The sequence below is a fragment of the Aegilops tauschii genome, chromosome 2 (genome assembly GCF_002575655.3).
Source record: "Aegilops tauschii subsp. strangulata cultivar AL8/78 chromosome 2, Aet v6.0, whole genome shotgun sequence".
Classification (NCBI taxonomy): Eukaryota; Viridiplantae; Streptophyta; class Magnoliopsida; order Poales; family Poaceae; genus Aegilops; species Aegilops tauschii.
The window spans coordinates 168,966,187-168,972,699 of NC_053036.3; the positions used below are offsets into that span (position 1 = coordinate 168,966,187).

General features: G+C 40.5%; 1 long non-coding RNA gene across 2 annotated transcripts; it reads left to right on the top strand.

Moving 5' to 3' along the window:
* The first annotated feature begins 946 nt into the window (after positions 1-946).
* Positions 947-4,255, top strand: LOC109782878 (uncharacterized). Of its 2 annotated transcripts, XR_002237580.4 has the most exons (4): positions 947-2,152; positions 2,240-2,976; positions 3,628-3,862; positions 3,950-4,255. It is a non-coding gene; the product is annotated as an uncharacterized lncRNA (long non-coding RNA). The 2 variants fall into 2 exon arrangements; XR_012202186.1 differs by having other exon boundaries at positions 948-2,976.
* The last annotated feature ends 2,258 nt before the right edge of the window (positions 4,256-6,513 follow it).

A 6,513-nucleotide genomic window follows, 5' to 3' on the forward strand; every position in this document is an offset into this window, starting at 1 on the left:
ATTATAAGTAATAGTTTCTTCTTCAACTTTAATAGGTTCTACTATTTTAACTTCAATGGGAGGATGATATTTAAACCACTTCTCCTTAGGGAGATCAACATGAGTAGCAAATGATTCATAGAAAGAAGCTACTATCTCAGAGTCAGGTCCATATTTAGCGCTAAAATCACGAAAAGCATCGGTATCCATAAAAGATTTAACACAATCAAACTTAAGGTTTATACCTGACTCCTTACCTTCATCGAGTTCCCAATCTTCAGAGTTGTGTTTAATTCTTTCCAATAAATCCCATTTGAATTCAATGTCCTTCTTCATAAAAGAACCAGTACAAGAAGTATCGAGCATGGAGCGATCATTATGAGAAAGCCGAGCATAAAAATTTTGAATAATAATTTATCTCGAGAGCTCATGATTGGGGCATGAATATAACATTGACTTAAGCCTCCCCAAAGCTTGGGTGATACTTTCTCCTTCACGAGGACAAAAATTCTATATATAATTCCGATCACGATTAACCAGATGCATAGGATAAAACTTCTGATGAAATTACAATTTCAATCGGTTGTAGTTCCATAATCCAATATCATTACATAGCATATACCATGTCAATGCCTTTCCCTTCAAAGATAAAGGGAAGACCTTCTTCTTGATAAGATCCTCGGGCATACCTGCAAGCTTAAATAATCCATGAACTTCATCCACATAGATTAGGTGCATATCAGGATGTAATGTTCCATCTCCTGCATAAGGATTAGCTAGCAGTTTCTCTATCCACTACAAGGATACCCCCTATAAAGCAACATATATCCTACAACGTTTTCAGTACATGTTGCAAAATTCAGGATAGATACACATATAAAGTGTTGTAGGATATGCGTTGTTGCTGCAGCAAGTAGAGCCCAATGCACTAACACAGCCTTTTGTCTAGCCCAGCCCAAGTTGGCTTTCACGATTAATCTAGGTCGTTCCCTTTCCCCCAGCATCCCCTATTCCTCTCAAGCCCTCCCACGCCGGCCGCCGCCACTCCTTTGCGCGGCTGCGACCTACCTGCATCCCAGCACGCCACCCCTCACGACTCCCCTGCGACCCTCCGTCCCGGCGCGCCGTCCCTCGTCACCACTCCCGTGGCCCTGCATCCCAGCGCGCCGCCCCTCGTCACCGCGGCCCTGCATACCGGCGCGCCGCCCCTCGTCAACGGCGGATCCAAGGTACGGCCATGAACAAGCACACACAGCCGCATCCCTCATTCCACATCTGTAAACCCTCGCGGTACCAATGCATCATCCGCATCTGTAGACTCGTTCGTCCTTCTCGGGCACTCCTCCTCCTAATCGTTCTCCGCTATTCACGTGTCAACCATGTAAAACAATCCAGGCAGCCTCTTGCTGGTCCCTTCTCTGTAAACTTTTAATCCCATTGCTCCAACGACGCCGCAAGCCATCTTGGCTGAGGAGGACGTCCTTCCAATCTCACATTCCATGCCCGGCCAAACTGCAATCCAGTGCAGTGGGGAAGGCGTACATCAAAGGCAGTTTGTAGATGAATGGGCAGCCGCTATTGTTGGTGAAGTTGCCGAGAATAGGAATTATTGGAGACTGCTCGCAGGTATGCAAGGAGCAAGAAGAGAGTAGCTTTTTTCTTTTGAGGATTTTTATGTTGTGTTGTGCTACTGAAATTTGAGACGTACATCCTAGAGTTCTGTTTTAGGAGATACTGATGATGTGCTTTCTTTAGTTTCGGACCTCTACTTGGTATATAATGAGAAAGTACAGCCTAGAGTTTGTAATGTGGGATGCTGATGATGTGCGTTCGTTAGTTTCAAACATCTGAAGATACATATTACCCATAGTTTTAAATAGCGCCCTAAGCCTCTTAGCGGCGGACCTCTTCTAAATGCTATAGCGCAGCTATAGCGAGCTATTTAAAATGTTTGTTCATTTGTTTGGACCAAAGTCTCTTAGCGCAAGACCTTTTGTAAACGCTATAGCGTGCTATACAAGCAACTAGGCAATTCAATTCACCTAAGGCGTGGACATAGTTCTGCACAGCGAACTCAAGCACCACTTCTCATTTTGTTGGAAAGTGGATAAGTCCTTTTGGAGCATTACACGATTTGTTCAGTCCACTTCTCTATGTTCCTTGCATGCCAAAGGTACGGGTTTGCTTACTTGGATCTGTTCTTTCAATTTTATGCTCACCCAGTGATCCACATCTTAAAAGCACAAACTACTATGTTCAGATGGAATTTCTGGATAGTGTTGTTGAAGACCTGGAGGTATATGCATCAGGAGGTTAAGGTGGCACCATGGCAGTATTTATTTGAAAATACACGCGAGATCAAAAAATGATGCTAAGTTCCTCTTTCCTCATATTTTTTTCTGCTTGATTTCTTTTAATGTCGTTCTTTTGTTAAACAGATGTACTAAATAATTAAGAACATATTTGTTGCTTATTTTTTTGAAGTTCATGCATCCGATGTATGGAGCTAGAACTTGCTTAGGAAGAGCTGTTATGTAATTAAGATCTGATTTTTGTAATTTGTCGACTGAATCCATGATACTAAATTGTATGTTGTCATATATATGTTATACATACACATGTAGTTACTAGGCACGCATTGTGAGCAGATAAGTTCAGTCTCTATTAATCTTGTTAAGCACAAAATATGGCCTTGCATACATGTATTTCCATTCTCATATAATGGAATATATACTAAAGGAAAGACTCATGTTGTATGCTTCTGATTCTTGTTAAAAGTGTGTAACCTCTTAACCGCTATGCTTCCAATTTCACATAATAGGAAAAGGTCTGTAGCAAAAAAAAGGAAGCTCACTGAGCACATCATTACAAATTACCTGGCGAAAGGCCAGGCGATGAAGAGGATAATCAAGTTGAGAGCCCCCACCGTAGACGTATAATGGCTGAATGTGCTTCTCATCAGCGCTTTGGCTGCATCCCGTGTCTCCAAGTGTGTAGGTATTGGCTTCATACAATTCTATTTTATACATGTACGTACTGGACTGCAGATTTGTTTTTTAGGACAATTTCTTATTACTCGCATTATATAGTGTACATATGCATTGTTGTCTGCCTCGCATTATATAGTGTAAAAATTATATAGACGAGAAGGAAAAACCAGTCACTTCTTTTGTGTTATCCAAAAGGAAAACCAGTCATCTGTTTTGTGTTATGTATAGAGCATTTCAATGGATTTGTTGTGTATCACCAAAACAAAATAAATGTCCTCCTTTTATGTGTTCATCCCATATACAGGAGCCAAAACACCTCTTTCTACAGAAACATAGATATATGGTCCCTTCTAAATATTCCTTGGAATATTTTGTTTCGAGTTTCCAGTTTTATCGTCCCATAGTGTCAATCTTTTTTTTCTTCTGAATCCATGACATAAAATGACTAGCTGCGAGATTTTCAAAATGTATTACATGTTCTCTAATTACTATTACATTAAGAAAGTTATTTGATGTGTAGTTTCAGCAGCCTTACTTAGGACTATTCTCCTTTCATTTTCCATATGGAGGGACTATAATAGCAATTGATGAAGCTCTTGTAATTCCTTTACGAGTTCTTTCAATTTGATCCCGTGATGACTTTGATTTTTTCTAACAGGCAGGAACTAAAGTACTCTTGAAGAGCCTGAAAATCAAAATGGAGACATAGCTCTTCCTACAGTTGTAAGTTGTGATCCTAAATTTAAACTTGATGGTGTTGAACTTTCAAATGAATTCTGGGCAGTGCATGTCGATATGGATCTTACGAAAACCTAAGATTTGGTACGAAGTTGCGAAAACTGCTACTCTTGGTAATGCAGAAAAAAACAAAGATTGCATGGCCTTCAACCTTTGTATGTGGCTAACATCCTTCATCTATCACTACATTAATCATGTCAATGCATTGTGTATTAACAGTTCATTTTGTTTTTTGTTCGTAGATTCAAAAGATAAATGGATGATTATATGGGTGTGTGGCAAGTATGCTGATGGTGGTGGTGATGATGATGTCCCTGTTCATGATGATGATGTTCGATGATTTCAATTTTAGTTTAGTTGTAGGGATGATGTTCCTCGGTTAATTTTTAGTTAAGTTGCAGGGATGTTGATGGACGCTTTTGGTTCGAGTTTTGTTATCAAGAAAATGTTTAGATTATGCATCACATTTGGATGATGTTCCTCATGTAATATCTGTTGTTGTAATCCAACAATTTTATCTAATATATGATTTCTTCCTTGTGTGAGTATATTCTCTTGCTTTTTGTTCACTTGAAATATATAATTATCACCATTACGTGTAGCATTCATTTAATAGCTGGCAATATATATAAATTAATAGTATTCGCATTATATATGTACCAAGACTTGAAGCATTGCAAATTCTCTGTTGCCAAGCAATGGGATTTTGAATCTGTATATTAAGCACCAACATATAATAGTGTTGCACGAATCAGTTATATGTGTTGCATTTTTGCAACGGTCCCTTTTACCAACGATAGTATACGCGTTGTAATATGCGCTAGCAACACTGGATAACGCTACGCATCCCAAACCGTTGGTAAAGACACTAACAACGCATATATGGACTTTTAGATACGGAAACAAGCGTTGCTATAGAGGGGTTCCTGTTGTAGTGATCATACCCGAAGGAATTTCATAATAAGTATTTTCAGTAGGTGCAGTAGGTTGAGGAGAAACTCTTTGCTCTTCCGGTCGAGGTGAACATACCCCGAACAAGCCCCTCAAAGGATTATTTTCCATAGTAACAAGTGACAGTAAATTTCAGCACACTATATAAATGTTTCCTTACCAAATTCTACTTACCAAAGGCGCTTCACTCCCTGACAACGGCGCCAGAAAAGAGTCTTGATGACCCACAAGTATAGGGGATCTATCGTAGTCCTTTTGATAAGTAAGAGTGTCGAACCCAACGAGGACCAGAAGGAAATGATAAGTTGTTTTCAGCAAGGTATTCTCTGCAAGCACTGAAATTATCGGTAACAGATAGTTTTGTGATAAGATAGTTCATAACGGGTAACAAATAACAAAAGTAAACAAGGTGCAGCAAGGTGGCCCAATCCTTTTTGTAGCAAAGGACAAGCCTGGACGAACTCTTATATAAAGCACAGTGCTCTCGAGGACACATGGGAATTGTCGTCAAGCTATTTTTCATCATGCTCATATGATTCGCGTTTGTTACTTCGATAATTTGATATGTGGGTGGACCGGTGCTTGGGTGCTTCCCTTCCTTGGACAAGCCTCCCACTTATGATTAACCCCTCTCGCAGGCATCCACAACTACAAAAGAAGAATTAAGGTAAACCTACCCATAGCATGAAACATATGGATCCAAATCAGCCCCCTACGAAGCAACGCATAAACTAGGGTTTAAGCTTCTGTCACTCTAGCAACCCATCATCTACTTATTACTTCCCAATGCCTTCCCCTAGGCCCAAATAATGGTGAAGTGTCATTTAGTCGACGTTCACATAACACCACTAGAGGAAAGACAACATACATCTCATCAAAATATCGAACGAATACCAAATTCACATGATTACTTATAACAAGACTTCTCCCATGTCCTCAGGAACAAACGTAACTACTCACAAAGCATATTCATGTTCATAATCAGCGGAGTATTAATTATCATTAAGGATCTGAACATATGATCTTTCACCGAATAAACCAACTAGCATCAACTACAAGGAGTAATCAACACTACTAGCAACCTATAGGTACCAATCTGAGGTTTTGAGACAAAGATCGGATACAAGAGATGAACTAGGGTTTGAGAGGAGATGGTGCTGGTGAAGATGTTGATGGAGATTGAACCCCTCTAGATGAGAGGATCGTTGGCGATGATGATGGCTTCGATTTCCCCCTCCCGAAGGGATGTTTTCCCGGCAGAACAGCTCCGCCGGAGCCCTAGATTGGTTCTGCCCAGGTTCCGCCTCGAGACGGCGGTGCTTCATCCCGAAAGCTTCCTTCTGATTTTTTTCAGGTCAAAACACACCATATAGCAGAAGATGGGTGTCGGAGACCTGCAAGGGGGCCCACAAGGACAGGGGGCGCGCCCAGGGGGAGGGCGCGCCCTCCATCCTTGTGGCTGGCTGGTGGCCCCCCTCTGGTGCTTTCTTCACCCATTATTTTTTATATATTCCAAAAATATTCTCCGTGAAGTTTTAGGACTTTTGGAGTTGTGCAGAATAGGTCTCTAATATTTGCTCCTTTTCCAGTCCAGAATTCCAGCCGTCGGCATTCTCCCTCTTCATGTAAACCTTATAAAATAAGAGAGAAAAGGCATAAGTATTGTCATATAATGTGTAATAACAACCCGTAATGCAATAAATATCAATATAAAAGCATGATGCAAAATGGACGTATCAATCTACTACTATTACTCCACACATCGACCGCTATCCAGCATGCATCTAGTGTATTAAGTTCATGGAGAAACAGAGTAATGCAATAAGAACGATGACATGATGTAGACGAGATCTAT